This window comes from Brienomyrus brachyistius, chromosome 6 (assembly GCF_023856365.1).
Source record: "Brienomyrus brachyistius isolate T26 chromosome 6, BBRACH_0.4, whole genome shotgun sequence".
Taxonomy (NCBI): Eukaryota; Metazoa; Chordata; class Actinopteri; order Osteoglossiformes; family Mormyridae; genus Brienomyrus; species Brienomyrus brachyistius.
Window position 1 is genome coordinate 26,383,158 of NC_064538.1, and position 26,775 is coordinate 26,409,932.

At 40.1% G+C, this 26,775-nt stretch overlaps 1 long non-coding RNA gene across 1 annotated transcript; it reads left to right on the forward strand.

Moving 5' to 3' along the window:
- Positions 1-13,265: 13,265 nt before the first annotated feature.
- Positions 13,266-26,445, forward strand: LOC125745459 (uncharacterized). Its single transcript, XR_007398678.1, has 4 exons — positions 13,266-13,385; positions 16,056-16,209; positions 16,414-16,549; positions 23,879-26,445. It is a non-coding gene; the product is annotated as an uncharacterized LOC125745459 (long non-coding RNA).
- The last annotated feature ends 330 nt before the right edge of the window (positions 26,446-26,775 follow it).

The window sequence follows — 26,775 nt, forward strand, 5'->3', positions numbered from 1 at the left end:
AGTTCCAATGATTTCTTCAAGCCTTCAGCTGTTACTCTAGTTTTGTTTTTTTGTTTTTTTTTACCTCATTCAGCATTCTGTGTTGTGTCTTTGGAGTCGTCTTGGCTGGTCACCCACCTCCAGGGAAAGTACCCATAGTATTAAATCATCTGCATTTACAGGTGTCTAACTGTGGGCTAATGAACAAACTCTGTGAGATTGCAAGTAACACACCATAGACAATCAGTTAGTTTAATAAGACATACATAAATGAATTGCTTTGTAGCCCTTTCCACCTTTATACAAATCAATAATTCTTGATTGTAGGTCTTTGGAAATTTCTTGTTTTTGCCATGGTATGGTTCACATCGACATATTTTTGTTTGTTAGTAGCTTTCTCAAACTCTTTTTAAGGTTCTTCATAAGGCAAAGTAATGCCAATATCATTTCATTGATCGGACTCTAGGTTTGCTAGTTCCTCACTCCAATTAGCTTTTGTTGAAGTCATTAGCCTACACCCTTGGGTTTCATATCTACACAGTGAACACAGTGAATGTTTGAGTAATGTATTCAATAAGTACAACAGATATACTATAATTTGTGTACTGCTGGTTATAACAGATTGTGTTTATTATTATAGCGGGTAAAGCACATACTTTTTCTTGCTAATGTATATCATGCTGTTTCTGGATTAACACTACACCTGCACAATGTAAATCTATAGGGAGATAATAACTAATATTATACATTTTGGGTAAATTTTCACCCCATTGGTTGCTTTATAAACACTGCAATATTCATTATTAATTTAAAAAAAAAATCTGAAATATGTCATGCAGCCCAAGTAAACACACTAGTTTCTCTTTAATTTAGCTAAATTGCATGTGCTTCGATATTTTCTGTATTTCCAAAATGAGGCACAAGGCAACAAATCCGCCAGCCATGAACAGTAACTGCGGTCAATGAAGCGCCACCTTCAGCATAAATGGGGACCTGCAGCTGCATGCATCCATCCCTGCAGCAGTGAGAGTGGCTGGGATGGATCCTGCATGCTGATCGCTGCTCTCCCAGCTCCGTGGGAGTGTGGGCTTGTAGCCTTGGATAAGAAATCCGTAATGCCATCACATGGCTGCAGCCTCAGGCATCATCCACACTGAAAGAATGCATGACTCTGTGCTGTTACGTAAGTCCTCCGCTTGCTGGCTGAGCTGCCTTACTGAGCCTGTCTTTCATTCGTTGGGGGCTTCTTTCTGTTGACAGATTACCATAAAAAGGATTATTGTACGCAGTGTATGTAGGTACAGATACTCTTGCTTTGTTCTGCAAGCGGCGCAATTAATGTGATGTGTAGCTTACCTGCAAAATGAGGTAACGGAGTGCTTTAGGCTTTCAGTCAGAGACAGGTAAGTGAGAACTCTTCACGGTATCCGAGTCCCCTCTGTGTGTTTGCAAGTTTTTGGGCCAGGTTTGCAAAAACCAAGTGAGAGAAAGAGAGATACAATCAGAGCTTTACTGTAATCACTGTGGTTAAATGTGGATGTTATGCATAAATATCACACAACTTGAGCCAAAATTGTGAGCCACTGCAAACAGCAGCAGGGCTACAAAGATCCCAGAGCTTTGTTTGCCACATGAGCTTGTGTATTCCTGCCATGCGTCCCTCTAGAAGCCCAGCATTACGGCATCTCAGTATTCTCTTTGAGAGAGATTACTAATAGATGCTCTGCATCACCTTGCTGATAATGTCATCTTGTGGGTTCAGCCTGTGCTCTTCAGCGAGCTGCCCACGGTCGACCAACTCTCCATTTGCCAGCTAATAGGGTGCCCTTAACTTCAGCCTTGGTACCCTCTCATTAGCTGGTAATGGCCTCAAATGGCACAAAACGTCAGAACATTTCATTTTCCTTTTTAGAAATAACCTTTGCAATGACACCACAAAACTCCATGGGCTGCTAACACATCCCCCACCTTTTATAGGGGACAAACAACCCTTTTTATAATTAGATCAGCTTGTATGTTTACCATCTGCATCATAGTGTGGTAAATACAGCACACTAGATCTAGATGGCTCAGCACATACAGTCATGGCCGAAATTATCGGCACCCCTGGAATTTTTCCAGAAAATGCACAATTTCTCCCAGAAAATTGTTGCAATTACAAATGTTTTGTACACATGTTTATTTCCTTTATGTGCATTGGAACAATACAAAAAAAACAGAGAAGAAAAAGCCAAATTTGACAACATTTCACACAAAACTCAAAAACTGGGCTGGACAAAATTATTGGCACCCTCAACTTAATATTTGCTTGCACGCCCTTTAGAAAAAATAACTGAAACCAATTGCTTCCTGTAATCATCAACAAGCTTGTTACACCTCTCAACTGGAATTTTCAACACCTCTTCTTTTGCAAACTGCTCAAGGTCTCGCAAAAGTAATTTTGAGATCTCTCCATAAGTATTCAGTGCTCATTGCTGACCACTTCAGAACTCTCCAGCGCTTTGTCTTCAACCATTGCTGGGTGCTTTTAGAGGTATGTTTGGGGTCATTGTCCTGCTGGAACACCCATGACCTCTGATGCAGACCCAGCTTTCAGACACTGGGCCCTACATTGCGCCCCAAAATATTTTGGTAATCTTCAGATTTCATGATGCCTTGCACACAGTCATGGCATCCAGTTCCAGAGCCAGCAAAACATCCCCAAAACATCTTTGAACTTCCATCATGTTTGACTGTAGCTACTGTGTTCTTTTCTTCATGCTCTCTGTACACAGGCTTTGCATGTCCTCTCTGTGTTGTGTGGGTTTCCTCCCATTTCAGCTATGATCTGCTCTTGAACTTTGAGAAACAGAAGGAACAAAGGTTTAGTATGAACTATTAATGACCAGGTTTTCACAGTCAAAGCACACGTCTTCTGCTCCTTAGATGTTACATATCCAGGAGGACCAGAGATTTTAAGAATAGAAAATAGTACATACAGAGAAACATCTAAACTATGGTTGCCATTTTGCAGTTGGGGGAGCACAGGTTTGCTAAACTGAAGTAAAACTGAAATTATTCAAACAAAGGGACTAACACACAAACAGTGTAAAAGATGAAGTAAACCAACTAACCCTGAATACTCTGCAGTGAACCTAAAACCAAAATGATACATAAACGGGTAGCTCTGTAAGCCATACTCCCCTAATACCTTTGTGCTGAAGCCTTAATGAACCCATCAGTCTGTGCTGGGCTCGTTGATCATTACTTGGACTACCAGTAGGCACAGAACAAATAATTCAAAACTGAAATGGCAAAGGATAACCCAAGTCCTTATGTGAGTAATTTCTCAAACATAATGTCAAGTTAAAGTTTTCCATTATTTCAGATGGTTCTTAAATAATTAAAATGGGGATCTTTACAACTGAAACGGCATGACTGATGAATGCACGTTTATAGATCAAACATGAATGTTGATGTAACAAAGATTAAATATGAATTTTTCAGATATAGTTATTAATATAATTCACCCATGCATCATCCGTCTTCCAGCTAGCCAGCATAAGTTTATGCGGAGCCTGCAGCTTAGGGCAGAAGGAAACATCGTGGACACGAAATCATACATTATGCTAAAGTTATACAAGCACATTTTTTCCATTTAACCAAATTCATTAAAACCATTATACCTCAGTCACTTGTGAAAGTTTGTAATGCCTTAAAAAAACATCTGTTCCTTTGCGTGACTGACAGGTTGTCAAACCTGCAATACAGATCACCAGTGTCTGGTCTGTTGTCAAAACTTTTCATTATCATCTAGTCCGACATCTACACACCTACTGATCGAGCAGCAAGTGACTATTTATAAATATGGATCCAAATATCTTGAGGCTGCTCGCTTGTAGTGGACCTGATGCTTTCACTGGACACACTTTGTATCAGGGTCAGCTGGACATCAATTATTCATTTATCTGCACAGCAGGACATAAATTTTTAATTGTGGACTTTGGCATTTTATGCATATTGTACTATTTATGGACATGTAAAGAAAATATCTGCATCACCTACATACATACATGCATGTCCACATAAAATGTGTTAATGACGCATACATCCTGTGTGCTTAAAAAATAATACTAATGTTGTCCTCTGCGAACCTGATTGTTCCTTGAATGGTCTTGTATTGTATCTACAGGCAGCTGAGTGGTCTAATTACATTCTTTCTTAATAGGTATATATGTGCAATTGTGTAGCTCTTGCTCCAAAACTGCTTACACTTGTATTTGGGCATTCACTGGAAGCTCATTAGCTGCACTAATGCCTGGTTGATGTTTGAAATATGCTATTTACCTCACTTGTATGTCACTTTAATGCTGCAGGATTAAACCTGGCCCCAAGACTATGAAGCAGTGAATCTTATAGTCCTTTTTGTGAATTCTTTATAATTTGCCCCTTATACTATAATTGTTGAAATTGTCTGTTAAAATATATTATCCATACTAATTGTTTCCATCCATCCATTATCTCTGATAGCACAGAACACCATCAGATGCTCTCCATCAATGGCCATGCACACGCGCACACACTCAAATCACACACAAACACGCTTAAGCATTTTACAAAACTTACAGAATATGCTGACTTAAATATTGCTTTGTTAGTACAGTTGTGATATGGTTAGTGGTGTGTAGCTCTGAGTCCTGCCCTGCTTCGGTGTGTTCTGAGTATGTTCAGAGTATGTTCAGAGTATGCCTGCTATCTCTGTGTTTGTGAGAGCTGCCTGCAGGTGCTCTGGTTTCCTCCCACAGTCCAGAAACATGCCGTTATGAGAAATTGTGTTTCCAGACTACTGTGTGTGTCCTGTAAATTACTGCCATCCCACCCAGAGTGTCCTCAGCTTGGCGATTTTGTTTCCTGGAAATGCCTCTAGGCACATTGTCACCCTCTACTAGATGATGGATGGATGTTTCACCATACAGTTCTTTAGTCAGAAGTGCAGAATTTATTGGCTGCAGTGAATAAACTAAAACCATTGTGTAGTAGACCGCCTATTTGTTCACACATCTTATTTGGCACTAAACATGCCCAAATCCATCCATCCATCCATTTTCCAAACCGCTTATCCTACTGGGTTGCGGGGGGTCCGGAGCCTATCCCGGAATCAATGGGCACGAGGCAGGGAACAACCCAGGATGGGGGGCCAGCCCATCGCAGGGCACACTCACACACCATTCACTCACACATGCACACCTACGGGCAATTCAGCAACTCCAATTAGCCTCAGCATGTTTTTGGACCGTGGGGGGAAACCGGAGTACCCGGAGGAAACCCCACGACAACACGGGGAGAACATGCAAACTCCGCACACATGTGACCCAGGCGGAGACTCGAACCCGGGTCCCAGAGGTGTGAGGCGACAGTGCTAACCACTGCACCACCATGCCGCCCCCATGCCCAAATCGTTTAATTATTATCAAAACTGTCTTCATAATTACGGTCAGTATTTCAAATTTTAAGCAAAAAACATTAAGCAGAATCTCACATAAGCTGAAGTGAGTGTAACTTTTAATCAGACTGATGGATATTCCTGTGTCTGTACCTATCCATGCACCCACACTGTTGCACTTCATGCATTTTAATGCTAGAAGCTTCCATTATTTGATTAATTCTCTTTTTTTCTCCTTCCAAACTGCAGAGATCTGCTCTGTCACTCAGGCCAAAATGTCAAGTTGATATTATTTTGGTCCTTTTTTCACTCAAGGGAGGATTGCAAATGTTACAAGATAAATGTGCAATTGACTTCAATTGACCAAAGATTGCTTTTCATGCTTTTCATGATTAAACAGAGACATTAAAATTATTCTAATCTTCTTGATTCTGAACCTACTGACAGCCAATAGTAGTACGATGTCCTACTGGAGTTAGATGTCTGTCAGTGACTGACAAAATCAAAAATCCCTCCATAAAACTTTCAAGGCATTTTCAATACTCAAGTGTCTAAGCCACAGTTGTCTATGCCACCATAAAGTCAGTACCTACAAGGAATAATTAAAGATTTAAGAGATTTAAGAAAATAAAACTGTCAGTTTATTTAATGACTGAGTATTCTCCAAAACGTAATATTCATATACTGCATACCTTGGAATTGACATATCTGTTTGAATTTCAATTACACAGGCAACATTTGTAGCTAACTAAATAATATTTCAATTGATGTAGCGTTATAAAAAGATTCCGGAGCATGCATGTGATAAAAAAGCATCCTGAAAAAGACTTACAATATACAGAATGGCAGCGAGTGGGAAGTGCTGGGAAAATGGCTGCCATCCATCTCGAGCGCTCCCATATTTTACGGCCCTACTGCGTACAAAGCAAGGCATTTATTGAAAGCGTAGGAATGAAAGCAAAACCTGTGTTTTTCCTTCAGTTATTCTAAAACATTGATTTATTTTTAGGTTATTACCTTGGATTTTGGCTGCATTATTTGTTTGACAGTGTGTTTCAGCTATGACCTGTAGAAAGTTCTGAGATCTATCCTTTGCTGTCATGAGCATTTGTCACCTGAGACACTATTGTTGTATTTTGGTTCTCCTTGACTCTGTATGTTTGTTTTGTTTTGTTTTTGTTTTTTTTTCTTCTCAGGAAGCCAAAGTTCTCCTGCTGGATTGTTGTTGGCCGTTAAAGGAGATTCTGTACATTTTTCACTTTGGAGAAGCTGTCAGAATCTGCTCTCTGCTGGACAATGGCTTATTTGAAGTACACATCAAACACAAGCAGCATATCTTGGTCCACAGCAAGCTTGTTTCTGTTCTGAGACCCACAGTTCTTTTTGCTGGGTTTCTAGAATGAAATTGTTGACAACCTTTCAGACAAAAGGAATGAAAGCATTACTCAAGCAAGAAACTAGATACGTCCCACGGCAGCAGGAATTGTAAACTGCAACTGAAAACTTTTCAAAATTTTATTGCATTTTTTTTTCAGTGTTAAATGTATTTTGAGGTTTGCAAACGACTTTCATTTTTAATAAAGGTTACTGTAGAATATGCTGACTTAAATATATGTTAAATATAATTTTTGTTTATTCACTTGCATTACAAATGCAATGGAGCACGACATGCACCATTTACTCTTTTAATGATTCTGACGCTAGTAAGTCAGACATATATTGTTTGATGAAATGCAAGGGAATACCTGTGATTTAAGGTATTGTACTCCATAGGATGGGTTATTATTGTCAGTGGGTCACATATTTTTATGGTTATACTGTAATTTTATTGATGGTCTAAATCTATAAATGATTATCTTTAATTTGCTTTGTAGTTTCATTTTACCTTTAGAACATAATCTTCGCTTTTGAAAATTGCCTTATCTATGAACACAAATTTAGCCATCTGAAGTTAACATGTGTTTCTTCTACAAGATTGTACCTCCACTTCTTTGAGCTTACCTTGGCCTCTAATAATGGCTCAGTATCATGTTCTATTTCTTATTTACTTAAAACGATATAAGCTGTTCTTTTTCACATCCATATTTCTGGCAACCACAAGAACATGTTTCGTGAAAAAGTGCATTTTTTGTTGGCTGACGTGATTTGAGGGGACAGGGCCATTCGCAGAGTTCCGCCATGAGGGCAGATATATAAGAATCCTCACAGATAGTTTTGGACAGTTTCACGCCCACACACTCTGTCTGTCCCTGCCAGCTGTCGTGTGTGTGCCTGAATTTTGCTCCCTCCTCTCTCTGTCTCTCTCTCATCTCTTCTCTCTGCTGCTCTGAGCTGGCCAAGTGAGCTGCCAGAACTGTTAGGCCTTCTGATGCGCGCTAAACCTTAACACTTTACATTTCAGAGTGATTTAGTGCTGCATGAACATTTCTGATTAGTCCATTATTGATAATATGCAGCCCTCACAAGTATGGACCAGACTCGTAGTTTATGCTCAGACATTGGTGGCTCTGATACTTCGGCACACTTTGCATATATGCTATCCAGCTGCAAGGTCACATGTCTGCTAAATTGGACATAGTATGTTGAATTTGTCATTATTATAAATAAGGTATCTGTGCAAACATTGCATTATATTAATTTCTAATTTCTCTGAAATCTCTGCATTCTAAGAGCCAGCATGACAACAGCTGAGATGCCTGGGGCAATATTTTAATTTAATAATCCCCATTTTCTATAAGCCCTCACCTAACGAGGAGCTCAGGAAGACCCCAGATTGTTGCCTTATCCCAGCAATACTTGTTAGGTGCATCTAGCATCAAATTAGCATGCATTGTGTATTGAAATATACATCTTGTCTGGCTGAAATCACTGTGTGTGTCATTCAGTAGCAAATGATAATGGCTGCGCCAGTTGTGAAGAATTTCAGCACAAATATATCCTTACCAGTCCGTGATGCATCATTGTTTTTTGTAGCGACAACAATGACCATGTTACAAACATTAGTTTGTGCAGACCATGTCCAACATGCAACAACTGACAACAATACAAAAGACTGTTCATCCTACCAGATCATTTAGAATACAAGGACATGCGACAACATTCATTTTTTCCATTACCAGTCTGCCGTTTCACAAACTAATAAGGACTATTAATTAAATGTTCTATAACAGACATTCGAAAAAGTAAAATTTTGTCTTTTTCAACATATTTCGACAAACAAATATTTAGTCTACATTAGAATATTTCTGATAGATAGTGGTGATGTAATATAGCAAAAAAAAAACATAAATATGTAATAATAATTTCAATTTTGAAATAATTTATTCAACAAAATTTAACAGAAATATAACTTTTCTCTGTGGGAGGAAGGTAAGTATATCCTTAGATTTAATACTTGTTATTGCCTCCTTTGGCAATTACAATGTCTTGAAATCATTTCTTATAACTGTCTATCAGTGATTTTCATCAACCTCGAGATTTTTGACGATTCCTCTATGCAGGTTTCTTTATTATACATCTTTCCATCAGTCCCCCCACAATATATTCATTGGATTAAATTGACTTGACTCATTCTCCTCAAGCACTCTCTGGTATGATGTTGAATTCATTGTAGACCCTACGATGACAAGCTGACCAGTCGCTGAGGCAGCAACAATATTTCAACATAAAACATTCCTGCCACCATGAGGCTCTTTTGTCAAATTCTGTGTATTTCCCCCCAATTATGACATCTGGAATTGCTCCTAATCAACTTTAGACACATCTATCCAGAGAACAATGTTGTCCCTCGTGCTGTTGTCCAATGGCAGATTTGAATCTTGAGTTGATGTTCCTTTTTGAGAGCAGAGGATTCTTGCTCTGTGTTGACCTCCCACATAGACTGGATTTGTGCAGACTCTTTCGTTTGCCTTTCACATGAACTGTGGCGAGTGCAGCATGTAGATCTCCTGCTAATACTCTGAGCTTCTTAGAGGCTTCCTGATGCATCTTGTGCTCTGCTCTCAGGCTGAATTTTGCTGAATGGCTTGGCCTGGACAGATTGCCAGTGTTCTGAAACCTTCTATATTTATTGAAATGGCTTTGAATACCTACTATGACCATGTGCGTCAACAAACTTCTTCAGGCAGCTCTTTTGAACTTGGCATGATGAAATGTACCTCATATGGCTATGACCAAACAAGACCAGCTGTTCATATATGGTGTGACTCTCAAAGATATCATCTAATAGACCTAATCATTTGCCCCTGATTTTGTACATTTTATTCCATTTTTTAGGTTTAATGTAACAATTAATTTTGATAGAAGTTTTGTTTATTTTAATAGTGGTTACTAAATGTAACTGTAAATGTGGTTACTAAATGTTTAAAGTGTAACTTTTTCAGTTTTATCACTTTGCTATTATTGTTGTTGAAATGAAGATCTAAAATTTGTCTGTTCAAATATGCTGGAAATGACTATTTTTAATGGGGTGTACTTACTTTTTCCACTTGTATCTTATAATGCATACTGGTGACATGGATGAAGTCAGAGCATGCATAATACTATACTGACTATACACAAAGCAATGAATTTTAAAATGCCGTGTATATATTTTCCATATATTACAACAGCATACTTACTGCGTAATGAAAGTGCTTATGGCATTTCTTTTTCAGCCTCAGTCAAGCCTTTCTCACTGCTATAGTCTTGGGATTTTCAGGGATTTTCTAGCAGTGGCAGTCAGGACTCTTGGTCCTGGTGTCCATCACTGGGATCTGGGTTAAAGCGACAACGGCTCTCGATAAGCAGGAATGTTCTGTGTGCAGGGACACCATTGACAACTGATGACTGTCTCAGACACTAATTTTAGCAGAGAACTTGGTATGTCTTGCGTCAAAAAGACTCATGGGTGGTTTGATAGGGCAATAGAATTCAACATGCAGTCATTTTCATTTAGTGTCAGACAGACTTGGATGGGTGTAAAAGCTCAACGCTAATTTTTATTATACTTTTGACAACTGCATAAACTAAAGATGCCATTTCACTTCTGAATAGTACAGCTACATTATATGAATATCATCCATTCATCTGCCATTCCACTTCTCCAGTACAGGGCAATTGGGACTGAACTTGCAGCATGTGCTAGAAAGCACAGATTACCGGATGTGAAACACCCTGCGGAGGACTTCAAAGGGCAGAAACCCACACATTATGGGCAATTTAGAAATAAATTATTATGATATATTTTATTTGGTTTGTAAATGTGATATATTAAAAGAAAAGGTATGATGAAAGTCTCATGCAAGTACAATCAGCGTAACTGAATAAAATAAGACTGTATAAGACACTGAATACTGTAATGCAGGCAAATGGCATCGCGAAAAATGAAAAATGTAATTTATGCGATAATAAGACAAAGGCCAGTTAGAAAGTAATTAAATGAAAATATATAACATAAGTGTATATTCCAAAGACCCTTATAATATAATGAAGCGTTAGGAAGCAGAATGCTGCCCGAAGCTGCCGCCCATTCCTTCCTCACTGTGCTTGCATCCAGGAAATGGCTGGTCTGTGACAAAACTTCTTCTGAGAAAAAGCTGTAGAAACACCTATTATGTATGGTGTGAAACAGCTATTTAAATAGCAGTTTGAATCTGCAAAAAGTGAAGAAATAAGTATGATCTAGAAGTTACAAGAATTTATGATTTTCATTGAAATATAATTACACAATTTTGTTAGCTAGTGAAAGAATTTTATGTGTGTATATATATAATAAAAAAAAAAATATATATATATATATATATATATATATAAAAAAAATTCTGTGATGAGTCAAAACATGACGACCACACCCAGTTGAAGTGAATGACTTTGTCTATCTCATGCACATATATTAAACAGTAGCCAAACTGTATAGATCATTTTAATGATGGCTGCAGGAATAATGCGTTAAAACGGCACATGAGGCTACATAGCTGTGGATCTGACTTCTTGGTCCAGTACATCCAGCATTGGTCCTGCATTGGGGGGGGGGGGGGGGGGGGTCACACATCAAATTGTACCTTGTCCTGGAATCTGCCAGTTGAGTACCTCTGATTTGTTGGTAGATTTATCTCTACATTAGAGGCAGTTCTGGTATACTAGATATTTAGATATAGATTTAGATATATAAAGCATGAAATTGTATGTATGTCAGTTACTTTATATAAAAATGTCTGCTAAACAGTTGAGAAAATCACCAGGGACCAGTATGATTCACTGCCATACTCTGCTGCTCTCCATAGTGGCACAAAGTATGTCTAACTTTGATGGCGCGGTGTGTAGCATTTTGGCAAGCTCTCTGCTGTGTACTGTTCACTGTGCTGAAGTTTTCTATGATGTACGTGTGCTTAAAAAGTAATGTGAGGTATTATTTTTCAATTTAAAGGTGAATTAAAAAAAAAAAAAACTAGCTTTGCTTTGGCATTGCTAGTTTACATACGTTGTGTCCTTGTTATGGGATGCCATCATGAATGTAAACCCAGATATTTACTCTTTGGCTCCGCAAGAGAAGTTGGCTGCTAAAAGATGTCTATTGCCTGCTTCCAGAATACAGAGAAAACAAATCGACCGAAACTTTTAAATACTTGCAAGATGTCAAGCACCCAGCTGCGGAATAAGCGGCGACGGCTGATAACTGCTTTGTATTTGTGGAAAATTACGTGGATGGCAGTAAACGTCTTTGCTGCATTTTTTTTTCCCCTTGCAAAACCAGTGCAGTTTTGTGTTAATTGGATTTCATATGGGTGCAGTTCCTTCAGGCTCTCTGAATGTAGGTCAGCAACAATAGACTTCAGTCCTTTAGGTGGGTGTACTGGAGAGACGGTCTTGCCAGGGAGCGAAGTGTTCCTGTAACTTGATTTGCTGTCACGGCCCACTTGTCAGCAGCAGTGTCTGGGCTGTGCTGTTCCGCGGCAGCATTCCTCGCGATGCAAAACCCAACCAGCGTCAGTTGCTTTCTGCACTGTATCTTTGACATGGGCTTCGTCTCATGTGTGGAATGTTACTTTTGAAAGTGATGTAAAGATCTGTTGAAGGAGCCAGATTGCACTTCTCTTCCATTTCCATTAAAAATGTAACTTTTTAAAAAAATATTAGAAATATTTATGGTCAGGAACCTCTACCTGGAAATGCTTTTCAAATTGTGTGTGGGTTATTTGGATGGTACATAAAGTTTCTATTCTTGCCAGGTAGATTCCATACACTCTTCAGCAGGGTGCCCGGAGGGATGCAGCCGGCGTTTTGATTTGTTAGGTTTGGATGCTCACTGCTATGTTCAGGCTTAAGTCCCCTGGTACCCGACGGGCTGTGGAGTGACTGTGTAGCAGACAAGAGAACAGCTGCACTACATTTTACAAGCGAGGCCTTGTTTCATGGTTCTGAGGTCAAGCTTGCTGAGAGAGCTTTGCGGGGGGTTTCAGCTCATGTGTGGCGGGAGAGCTTTCCTCACTGCTATCAAGGAACAACTTTCTATCTGCAAACAGAGCTGTGATCTTTACATAGGATCTATACCTACATTAGGATTGTATTTTCGGGGTGTTAGATGGCCAGGACTCGTCGTTGGGAGATGTAAAAACAAATGGCAGATACCTTTAATGATGGTCATGCGAGTAATTTGTCATGACACACAGGGCATCGAGCCCTGCTGGCCGTGGGACCTTGACATGCACTGTTTGTATGAAATCGTCAACACTATTCATACATACTGGAGGTCATGAGGGTTTGACTCACCGTTTCGGTTAACGCCCGTTTCAAGAGCTGACATGGTCTGTAATTGTATCCTTAATACATATGATTTAAGACACATAGGTATTAAAGGGAGAAAAACTAAACCAAACCTGCAGAGGATTAACTTATTTTTTCCTTTTTCGACATGGTTTGTATGTTTATACGTCCTTGGGTTTATATGAAGTGCTTGCCTCTCATCAGACAGCCTCGTTCTCACTATGGTGTTCTCGTTGCTAAGGTAACTGCAGTTTGACATTGCGGATGTGGAAGCAGCCAAAAGCAATGCGAGACATTGTGGTATACTAAAGCATTATAGATAACAAAAAAACTCTAATGCAATATATGTATGTATGCATGCATGTAATGTGCTTTGGATAATATGTAAATCTCCATATGCAAGTCCATATTCAGTTCAGTTCAATTATAGATATTTTATGTATAATGATATTATGTAATATTGTGAATATATTAAGTATAAAGAAAATTAAGGTATGTAATCCCAGGTAAACTCGCCTGTTGCCCAGACTCTTGGATGGATGCACACTAACGAAATGACAGCATTCTGCTGCAGCTGTAACTGTAAGTAGCAGAAATGAAGCAGCAGCCTTAAGTGAAGCACATTAGCAAACAATTAAAGTGAAGCAACAAAGGAATAAAATATCCATCTTATGGACTGTATGGACAGTACAGTACATGACTGTGGTTCTGAAATGAAGAGCTGGGTACATCATTTATGCACAGTACTGTGCAAAGGTCTTAGGCAGTTAAAGGAAATGTATTTATCTGGGTAGTAAATGTATATTTACCCAGAACAAACAATTTAATATAAGAAAATATGCATATTAATAGGAACACTAAAAATAAAATTTAGCAATAATTTCTTCTGTTTTCTAAAAAGCTACTGGTATGTTGTTGGATGGCTAGATGAACACCGCTTCAGTTCCCAAACTTCTCCTCAGGGGCACCCCAGCCATTCCATGTATTCCTTACATTTCACCACCACCTCACTTAATTTATTAATTTAAATAGTTTTAAAAGTCAATGAGGTATTGATTAGCCATAAGAAGTGTGCTAGTGGGCGAGTCAAAAATACACATGGATGTATTGGATGGTCGCTGCAAATGCTGGGGTGGCTTTAGGAGAAGTTTTTATATGGCTAAGCTAATACCCTTTGATAGACATAATGGCAAAGTATTGCACCAAGATGAAGATTATTTAAACATTATTTTCTATGACTGCCTACAAATTTTGCACAATATTTTATATGCTATGGACACAAAAGTTCACTACTGATCCCTAAACTGTGTTATTGATTATGTCTTTAGAATGGACATAGTTAATTGGCTTTTAAACCATTACACAACTGATTGTTCATCAACTCTTGGTTTTTATAGTAGTAATGGCTTTATCTGACAGCCAGTTTCAGTGTTTTTGTGTAATAATTATAGAGTATACCTTCTTAAAATGATAAATAATAATAAAAAACTTTACAATTAAAAATGGGATTAACTGGTCCAGAATTCAGCATTTGCGTTTTGCAGGTGTGGTTCATTTTCATGGTCAAACCCTTCTTAAGATGGTACAATAATGAATAAACACAAAACTGCAATCAGTGTCTTCAAGCTCATTCTGCTTAATGTCTTCCATCCCAGTCAGATGTCTTTTTTTCAGTTGGCAGCCTGTTCTCTTAGTCTGGCTTTGATCTGTCAGTTCTATGGTTTGTTTCTACAATTTGAGTAGCAGATTTGTTATATTGCTTCTGACTGTTAATCTGTTTTTCGGAGTAGTTCTGATTCTTGGATCCTGTTTGCTAATTGCCTGACCTTGTTTACATCCCCCACTCTGTCGTGATTGATATCCATTCTGGCCCAGCACTTGAGTCCTTGTGAGTTACCTCAGCTGCATACCTTTTAGTCAGCAGTCATGTCCTGTAAGTACTGAGACACTTTCCAGCGGAAACTGACAGGCAGGAACCTGGCAATGTTGAAAACCATGTACCATGCACAAGATCTGATTATGTTTTCTTTAACTCTGACCTGCTGTGACTCTAGATTAAGATTATTTACATATAAATATGTCTGGACATTAATGTCTGTGCCTTTTTATGTTAAATATATGTAAAACATTTTTTATGTATATTAAGAAAATTGACTTGAACCAAAACGTTAAAGTAATTGCTGTGTGTTCCAAGGAAATGCAATGTTATGGAGAAACTGATTGCTGTCAAATTCCAGAAGTTAGGGAAGCGTGATGTCTTCTACTTTCTTCACGTAAAAAATAGGCTAAAAGTCACCGGAAAATTAACCATGTTTTCGAAATGTGACTTTGGGCCCCCGGAACCATGCGAAGCCTGTGTTTGAGTTCATAATCAAGACTTTGTCATAATGGTCTCCAGTCTAGTCTGGCCCTTTGGACGTTCAGCCTTTTCCGTCTGAAGCACAAGCTCCACACGCAGACGCCAAGCAGTAGTTAGCACCTTACCTAATCTCACCACTGATGGCATCACCCATCTGCGGCCAACAGTAACAGGAACACAGTATTTAGGAGGTGTGGTGTTAGGCCTGTGACAGACTGCCACCTTTCTTAGCAAAATATTTATGCATAAAAAATGTTTCTTAAAGCAAATAATGTATTCTATAATAATCATCTTAAGCCAGTGTGAGAAAAAAATTATGTAATTCATAAAAGCACAAAAAATCCGCTATTAACCTATCTGCTGATTTACCAGCTTTATAGGCAGAAATGGGAAAATACAAAATTTTATGGTGAGGTGATAAAATGAAAAGCAACTCATCATACCAGACATTTTTTGAAAGCACAGGTATAGCGATTAAAAAGTCAATCTATGTTATACAAAATAATATAGAAAAGCCACTCCTGGTGTAACACTGAATATTTTGAAATGTAGTGAAGAAATGGGAAGCGGGCTGGGGGACACCCAGGCTGTGGCGAGGCTGTCCGGTCTCAGGTGGAGGAGCAGAACAAGCACAAAAGGACCAGCATACGTTCCCCTGAAGGAAAGGCTTCAAAAAGAAAGGCTTATTTCTGGAATACATGTGATGGTACGTTATCTGACTGCTCCATTGCTTTAGAACTTCATCCACAGAGTATTATAGCATGGGCTTGTACACTTTTAAGCTGTACAAAAATAGTTTGATAACATCAGCCTGCATAGTATTAAGGTAATTATAGCATTTTACAATAAATAAACATTTATTCATGTTCTGAAAAGTCTTTTGTCCCTCTCTCTACCTTTACATGCTCAGAAAACCCATCCATCCGTCATTTGCCGCTTGTCCAGAGCCAGCTCGTTGGGGCAGCAGTCTAAGCAGGGATGCCCAGACCTTCCTCGCTCCAGCCATCTATTCCAGCTCCTCTGGGGAAATACCAAGGCGTTCCCAGGTGAGCTGAGAGACATCCTTGCAGCATGTCCTAGGACTGCCCCCCTCTCCTCCTGGTTGGGCATACCCAAAACACCTCCCCAAGCAGGCATCCAGGAGGCATCCTAAATAGATGACCGAACCACCTCAACTGGGTCCTTTCATTGCAGAGGTCAAGTCGACCAGTAAATCGATAGCTTTGCCTTCTGGCTCAGTTCTGGCTTTACCATGACAGAACGGTATAGCATCTGCATTACTGCCAATGCTGCACTGATCTGCCTGTCAATCACCTGTTCCCTTCTTCCCTTACTTGTGAACAAGACCCTAAGACACTTAAAGTCCATCACTTGATGCAGTAACTCATCACCCACCAGGAGAGGGCAATATACCCTTTTCTAGTTGAGAACCATGCCCTTTGGAGGTGCTGATTGTCATCTTGGCCACTTCACACTTTGCTACAGGTCACAGTCTAACGAAGCGAACAGGACCATGTCATCAGTATAAAGCAATGAAATGATCCTGAGGTCACTGAACCAGACCTCTACTACCCTTCAGCTGTACATAGAAATTCTGTCCATAAAAATAATGAACATAATCAGTGACAAAGGGCAGTCCTGGTGGAATCCAAGACCCACCGGGAATGAGTTGTACTTACTGCTGGCGACGCAAACCAAACTCTGGCTCCGTTTATGCAGGGACCTAATGGCCCATAACAATGGACTGCCCACAGGACCCCCCTAGAAACATGGTTGTATGCCTTCCTTTTAAGTCCACAAAACACATGAAGACTGGTTGGGAGAACTTCCATAAATCCTCCAGTATCATTGTGTGGGTAAAGAGTTGGTCCAGAGTTCCATGACCTGGATGGAATCCATATTGATCCTCCTGAATCTGAGGTTCAACCAACTAATGGACCCTCTTGTTCAGTACCCTTGCATAGACCTTCCCAGGGTGACTGAGGAGTGTGGACCCGCTGAAGTTGGAACATATCCTCGGGTCTTCTTTCTGGGACCACCACCCCAGTCTGCCAATCCAAAGGCACTGTCCCCAACCTCCACACAATGTTGAAAAGATGTGTCATTCAAGGCAGCCCCAACAACATCAAAAGCTGTTAAGAACTCTGAATGAATCTCATCCCCTCATAGCCTTGCCACTAAAGAGTTTTTGGACTATTTCAGTGATTTTATCCCTAGTGATAGGTAATCCTTGTCTGAGTCTTCCAGCTCTACTTCCACCAAGGAAGGTATATCAGTGGGCTTCTAAGTGCTCCTTTCACAGCCTGACTGTATCCCTATTTGAGATCAACTGCTGTAAATGGCATGGGTATAGCCCTGCCTTCTTGTCCTAAATTGCCTAAGAGTTTGCCAGAATCTTTTTGAGGCCAACCGAAAGTCATTTACCATGGACTCACTGAACTCCTCCGACAGTTTTTGGTTCAGCAACTACTAAAGCTGCATTCTGCTTGACCTGTCAGCTGCTTCAGGAGTTCCAGTAACTAACAAAGCTTGGAATACCTCCTTCTTCAGCCTGACAGCTCCCTTTACTGCTGTTGACCACTACCGGATTTGGGGATTGCCACCACTACAATTACCAGCAATCTTGTGGTCTAAGCAATGGCATCCTGGAACATGACCCATTCAGGCTCAATGTCCTCAGCCTCCTTCTCTGCAAGATAAGTTCTGCCAGAGGTGTGAACTGAAGATCTCACAGACAAGCGTCTCCTCCAGGTGCTCCCCACACACCCAGCACTCTTCCCCGTCATCAGATCCAACTCACCACCAGGTGATGTTCAGTTGAGAGCTCAGGACCTGTTTTCATCCCAGTGCCCAATGCATGCTGACAAAGGTCCAACGATGTAACGACAAAATCGATCATTGAGCTGTGGCCTAAGGTGTTGGTGCCAGTTACACTTATGAACACTGTTATGTTCAAACATGGCGTTTTTTTATGGACAAAGTGTGATTAGCACAGTAGTTCAATAAGAGAGCACCTTCCAGCACCCCATCAAAGGTCTCCAAGAAGGTTAGATACCCTGAACTGCTGTTCAGCACTGTTATGAGGCAGGCCTCGAGCACACCACTAGGGCTATCAACACGGTACAGGAGACACCGGAGGCTGACATATAACATTTGACTTTATGGATTGCCCATCATAATGTGCTTTAAATATTTCAGTCTGACTCTTATACCCGTAACAAACCATCAATCATCTCTCCAGAGGTAGGTGCAGCTAAAACAATGAACAAAACCCAAATGCTAACTCCACCCGCCACAAGTCTAACTTAAACCTACACAGAAAACAAAGAATAAAAGTAAAGAAAATACTCCTCCTAGCTTCCTCTAAACAAAATAATATTTAACCAACAAAAGGAGCTCCTACCCCCTTCCAGCGATCAAGTCTCAGCATTTACAATGACCTACCATTTGACCTAATACAACAGTATAGTAAACCATACAGCAAAAACACACAAAGAAACAACAACCCCCAGATGGAACATGCCCTCCCCGCCAGACGCAGAGCCGTAACAGGCAGATACGCACAGACAACATTCAGAGCCCGTCCCCCGACACAAAGTCGAAAGAAAGTGACTTTCTTGTTCCCCGGGCTGAACTCCAATGAACTGGTGCCAAACCTGAGGCCTATGCTGTAAGTAGACACACATGCATCAAGGAGAACTCCAGAGTGGAACAGAGTCCAGTTCCTCTCTAGGAATTTGGTTCCAGATCCTGTGCCATGCATTGAGATGAGCCCAATCTGGCTGGTATTTCTCTACCTCCCTCACCAGCTCAAGCTCCTGTCCCACCAGACAGGTTACATTAAATGTACCAAGAGAGTCTCATTGGCCTACATTGCACCCCAACCCTGCGGCTCCCCATGCAGGTGGTGAGCCCACAGGAGGATGGACCCATGTTCTGTCTTTGGGCTTTGACTAGCCAGGCCCCATGGTTGGAGGCGGGGCCACCAGCTGCTCACCTTAAAGCTCTCCCCCCCCAGGCCTGGCTCCAGAGACGCTTATCAATCATCATAGGAATCAACGCGCATGGAAAATTATATGTATAATTTTATACTGAATTTACACTCCCTACTGAGACAATATGATAGAAAACACTTATGAATTCTCTTTCCAAAGTAAATATAAATGAAAAATGCTTATTTGTTTATGAAACTAGTTCATCAGAATTCAAATAGATGCTCCTTATTGTAGATTTATTCTGAATGCTTTGGAGAACACCTGTTTTTGTCTTAACACTTTTAATATACAGGTACTGCTCATTTAACGACTGAGTTTCGTTCCAGCGACTAGCTTGTTAAGCGAATTGGTCAATAAGCGACATAACAGCGCAAATGCATACTTATTTTATGTGCTGTAACAACAATCTATTGCGCCACATAACAATTTTAAAGATGAACGTTTATAAATGTTTATACGGTAGTGTACTGTATAGTGTAATAAACTGAACAGATGAAATCAACTCTAATATTCCTTACTTAGGGTTGCATACTGTAACTACAGGTAATCATTTTTATTTGTTTTGTATAATGAAAAGGTCTAATTGAAACTTGATAACTTTTAATTTACATAATTGTTTGACACCACAGTGCTATTTCCAGGGCCAAAATTCGTGCACGGCGTAAAATATTGACTTGTCAGAGAGCTGGTCGTAAGTCTGGAGTGTCGTTAAACAGGTTGGTTATTAAGTGAAGAGTATCTGTTTTTAAACCACTAGACATCTTGTACTCCTTTAAGTTCTTCTGCAAAGGGCAAGCTCATCCTTTTGTCCTATTACCACATTGCTGGGCACTGCCCCTTCAAATTTATGGAGTACATAGAGTGTAACTGTGGCAGTGTAATACCCCCAGTGTTGACACTCTTAGATCAATGTTGATCATTCCTGGATTCTTCAGAAATTATATTATCAATCTGCTGATTTTAGTGTAAGTTTAGTGTAAGTAAGAAACTTAAGAAGATGGGTTTTTGATGTTTACCTAGCAGCTATACAACCCAGATGGGAAAACGCTGAACTTGTATGTGACACAAACTTCTATCAACTTACTACTCCATAAATTACTATTGATATTTACAGTAAGGTGATCGTTGCCTGGCAAAAGTATAATATTATTATTATTAATAATAATAATAAAAATCATAATAATAAAAAAAAATAATAATAATTGCCTCATACCTCTGGGACCCGGGTTCGAGTCTCCGCCTGGGTCACATGTGTGTGGAGTTTGCATGTTCTCACCATGTTGTCGTGGGGTTTCCTCCGGGTACTCCGGTTTCCCCCCACAATCCAAAAACATGCTGAGGCTAATTGGAGTTGCTAAATTGCCCGTAGGTGTGCATGTGTGAGTGAATGGTGTGTGAGTGTGCCCTGCGATGGGCTGGCCCCCCATCCTGGGTTGTTCCCTGCCTCGTGCCAATTGCTTCTAGGATAGGCTCCAGACCCCCCGCGACCCAGTAGGATAAGCGGTTTGGAAAATGGATGGATGGATGGATAATAATAATAATAATAATAATAATAATAATAATAATAATAATAATAATAATAATAATGTTTCTTACCAGTAACTGATGTGCTTATTGTGTAATACATTCACTCTACACACTTCTGTACTCCATGTTCAGGTTTATGCGTTGCATGTCTCCTCACTGAGTGTTGCAGTCCCTTGTATCCTCATTAACTCATATTCCATCCACCCACTTGATCTCAGTGGTCCATTCAACCCTGTAGGCAGGACAATATTAAAAGAACAGCATGTACAAGATGACATCCAAGTGACCTGATACTGTCATTTGTGTTTAACCAGTACCTGGCTGTTTCTAACGTACCAGGAAAGAAATGAAATGAACAGTATTTGAATGACAAATTAGTATTACATATAGACCAATGCATTTTGCTTTACAACAGATTTTGTTAGAGGCCACAGAGGGGATTTGGAGACATTATACTATATATAGTCTGGCAGACACAGAAATAACTATGAAAAATGTAATGCTGTACCATTGTTACCAATGACTGATGTAAATGTGTTCCATACTAGAAAATACTACTGTAGATATCATTCAAAGATATTTTATATCAATTCACATTTTATGTGCAAGACATGCATGAGAACCGGAATGCTGTTTCTCACTCACTGGTGTGCGTACCCTCCAATTAGAACTAGAAAATTTAATCTAGATTACAAAATTTTGATTGAATTTGAATAGACATTCTATATAAAAAGACAGATAACAAGACACAAGACAGACTGACAAGGCAAGAGGCATATCGACAAAAAAAAAGGAATCGTGCAAATGGTAAACAATAGAGTGCAAATGGTAGCAAACATAGTCAAATTAGCGGCGGAAAGGTATGAAATGTAAACATTCCTTGAGACTATAGTGCACAAAATATATCACTGCAACTGGTTTTTGCTTCTAATTTCAAGCAATGCACTTAAAAGTAAAAGGTTTTCTGGTTCAGCTCTAGTTAGTGACAGACACATGAAATGTCATGTGCTTAACTGATTATGTGATGCAGTTGATGAAAAGATCCATACATCTTCAATAATCATTTGTCCAGTGTAGAGGTATGCTGAACCAGCAAGCTGTGCCAGTGGGCACACCAAACAAGGCAGGGGAGTACCATAGTTAGGATGTCAGCCCATTGTAGGGAACAAACTCACAAATGTATACACTATAGACAATTTAGACCTCAGTTCATCTAATGATGTGTTTTTAGATAGTAGCAGAATACCAACCAAACAGGAAATAGGAGTCCAACCAAACACAGGGAGAGTATGCAGACTGAACACAAACACAGGAAGAGCATGTAAACTGCACACACAGAGCCAGGGATGGGAATCAAACCCACACAAACACAGGGAGAGCATGCAGACTGCGCGCACATAGCTGTGGATGGGTATCAAAACCCACACAAACACAAAAATGCACAATCCACACACAGAGCCAAAGATGGGAATCAAACCTACACAAACATAGGGAGAGCATGCAAAATTTACACACAGAGCCAGTAATGGGAATCAAACGGACACAAACACAGGGAAAGCATGCACACTCCACACACAGAATCAGGGATGGGAATCAAACCCAAACAAACACAGTTAGGGCATGCAAACTGCACACACAGAACCAGGGATGGGATTCAAACCCACACGAACACAGTTAGGGCATGCAAACTGCACACACAGAAGCAGGGATGGGAATCAAACCCACACAAACACAGTTAGGGCATGCAAACTGCACACACAGCCGGGGATGGGAATCAAAGCCCACACAAACACAAGGACAGCATGCAGACTGCTCACACAGGAAGCCAGGAATGGGAATGAAATTCACATAAACATAGAGAGAACATACAGACTCCACACTCAGACCTAGTGGCAAGATTTAATGCCCCCCCCCCCAAAGTCATCTTTGATACACCCAGAGCAATTCTGTTGACTTGGAAAGAGGGGTTTGGTGTGACTTCCTCATCATGTTACCATCACAGCTCAAACCAGGAGAAGTTGTATGACAATGAAGATGATTTTCAATTTATATATTTTAATTTATTTCAATAAACAAATTGCTTTGGGCATTTTATATAACAGTGATGAGATATTTGAATAGGCATCTCTAGCATTGTCTCACGGGGGGCTGCAAGGTGAAAACACACAACAAGTCGTTCATTACAGGCATGCCCGTAAATTATGGGGGCTTGTAACCCCCCCAGTGACCAAAACCAGCTGATACATCCCTCTGGGCGCTCTTAAATGATGGAGGGTCTAGTCCATCACAGGGCACAGTCAAACACCATTCACTCACACACGAGTACACGGAGAAAACCCCCTCACGACATGGGGAGAACATGCAAACTTCATACACATACAGTATAACTCAGAGACTCGAACCCGGGTCCCACAGGTGTGAGGCAACAGTGCCAACCACTGCACCACCATGCCGCCCTCAAATATACTTTTGCAATATAATTAAAATTTATTGAACTTAGTATGGATGGATGGATTAATGGATGGATGGATGGATGGATGGATGGTGTTCAAATACCATTTTCATCTGACTAGTATGGGTTGGAAGTGCACCCCTGGTAAAATTGTCTGACAAGGCCTCATTTTGCACATTTAGCTATTAACTGCTTGACTTTGTTGAATAACTTCACTGGCCACCAAAAACCTCCGTTTCACTATAGCAATTCTTATCACCATTTATAGACACAATTATATTCAGTCAATAGCTGGGTGTTTCTGATTTTGATTCTGCATGTCTGATTCTAACTTTTATGTTACTTTTGAGGAAACCATCTGCCAAATAAGCGTAATGCATTAATATTTTTATGTATTCCAGGTCAGGTCAGGTTGGGGAGGATGCGCTGATGCAGCATGTTGCTACACCAACCACACGGCGAAACTCCTCGGGATCCTGGCCAGCGATCCCCCAGGCAGCCATACAGTGCAGTCCCACCCTCCAGAAATGGCCATCCATCTGCCTCAGCCAGGTATTACGTGGGCGTCCCCTTGGCCTGGTCCAGCCACTTGGGTCCTCAGCAGTGAGGACCCTGTGAGCCGGATCACCCTCAGGGAATCGCGCCACATGGCCATAGTGCCGTAACTGACGCTCCCTCACAATGCAGGTAATGTGCCTCATGTGACTCCTCTAGCAACCGCTCATTCGACACAAAGTCAAGCCAGCTGTACCCAAGGATTCAGAGAAACTGTACCAAAGGAGTCCAGACTTCATCTCAGCTCACTGGATGCAGTGACCAGTCAAAAAAATATTTTAAAACTGACAATATTTATAGTTAGTAGTAGTAAGTGACCCCTTTTTTTAGAAGCAGATGACCAAAATGAGCAGATGAAACAAACACGTTAAGAGTCTTTTAACTCTGAAAGTCAACGTATTGCCCCTCATTCCCTATGCCATACAACACTTGAACCACAATTATACCAAATTCTGCAAGTGTTTTACACTAGTGTCACCACTAGTGACAATTAGATATATATCAATATAGGAGGAGTATAATTTTCCCAGCAAGAACAGCAAAGGGATGCTCCGATGACAAGAAGGTGTAAAAACAATGTTCCGTCAACACATTGTCCTTTTGTGTAGCAATGTTTACATCAACTTAGTTTATGACCAGAGTAATGTGAGCCCGTACATGCCCGTGGTTGTCATGGCAGCGTATTGGAGGTCACCTGCCGCAGCGCAATGTCTATAATGTCGAGTCTGACAGCTCTTTGCCGACTCGCCTAGTGCACTAGCCCATTAATTTAATCTGGAGTGAATTGAGCGCTGGCTGTGGAGTGTGCTTGTGTGTGCTTGTGTGTGCTTGCTTGTTTACCTCCCATAGGACTCCATTGCGACAGCACATTCGAAGTTAATGTTCACATCCAACTGCAAAACAGTTCGTTTTGCAGCCAAATACAATAAGAAAGTTATTTTCCTCCCCTCAAGATTGTAATGAGCTGGCAGCATCTACAAACTCAAATCTCATGACAATTTTGAAAAAAAAAGCCTTTCGTCCATAATGTGCAGTACTTTGTGCGAAATTACGTTGCCCTCTCCAGTAATTATTTTGTGTAATAATGACCGAAGCATAAATCCTCTATTTGTATAGAATGATGTCTTTTTCAGGATAGGGTGCCTTCTTGCAGAAAAGAGGTGAGTGTGCATCAGGAAAGCTAAGAGCTATGCTGTCTCTCAGGGTTATCCATGAGAAACTGGTCTTAGCAGAGAGGCCAGACAAAAAGTGCCGCTTATGTTGGACGCTAGCAGTATAGGGCCATGTTGGCGGCAGTGACAATGGCAAAGAAAATATTTCAAACTGTGCCAAAGATGACAAAGGGAAACCACTTCCATCCTTTCACAAGGACTTGTTTGAATGCGGGCGGCGTGTAACTTGGCTTGTTAAAACGCTTTACCTGTGATCAGATCATGGGTTTGAATCTTGTAGTTGGTTGAGTGACTTCTTTGCTGGATTTTTAAGAAAAGCCCTTAACCCTGATTTCTCACAAGCATATGTTGCATTAGATAAAAGCATCTGGTAAATGTAAGACTCATGCCCAAAGATATGCTAGAAAGTATGATTCACCTGTGATTTCTTGGTGAACAGCTGGTGTTTTTGACATGGTCATATCAAAGCCCTTTGAACCTTCAGCTGCCAATGCTGGTGTGCAGGGAAAGAAAATCTGAAGATTCAAAAGCAGGATCAGCACTGGAGTGTAGAATGCATGGAGTTTGCGGCATGAAAGACCAAGAACCAAGACATATCATAGCTGATGCACAATGGGAAATGGAAAAGGTCAGGAAGATCAGGAAGAGTTGAACTCTGGTGAAATCATTACAACGGTTGCCAGGAGTTTACATCAATTTGAGGATTCTTAATACTGTTACTACTAATACTACTGCTAATAATGGTTATGATGATGATGATGATGATGATGATGAGGAAGGTGATGATGATCCTGATGATAATGTTGATTTTTTTTCCAGACACTGGTGTTTCATTGCATTTTAAGGTATCACTCTATTGGTTGTTATATAATCTGAGTATATCTCATTAAGAACGTAATGCTTGTTTTCTTAAATATATTGACAAAATATACTACTTTTTGTTTTTAGTGAACTTTTGTTATAAAGTATATATTGCATAGGAGGTGAACATATTATTGTAAACTTTCACCATGGGACATTTACTAAGGGATTATCTTATTTTGACAGGGACCTGTTTGTAACAAAATCAAATGTGTCCAAAGCATTATATTTTGTATGACAAAAATTGCATTTCTGTATGTACTATATACATGTTACATGCAGTTTGTGCAGGTAATTTCAGTAACTTAATGTAACTTAACATTTTATATTGCAACTTAATTATTTTATTTTAGTCTTCTGTTGTTCTATGGGTCGACATACTGTAGGAAGTTTTCTGCCGATTACCCTTTATATGCTTTAATTACTTACATTTTTAAAATTCCTTTCCTTTTTCCATTCATGCTGTCACTCGATAACTATGGCAACCAGGGATTCTTGCAGAAAATCTGGGTTTCTTATCAGAAATCACAGAATTTTTCTTACAGCAGTTAACAACTGACATTTGGCTGCACTGCGTGAAAGAGGCTCATCAATCATCGACGGAAGGATCTACGTGTCTAAGACCAACAAGCAGCCCACAGGCTGACGTCAAACGAAACCCCACCACCTACCAGCTCCATATCAACTAGACCGCAAGGGAATCAAATTTC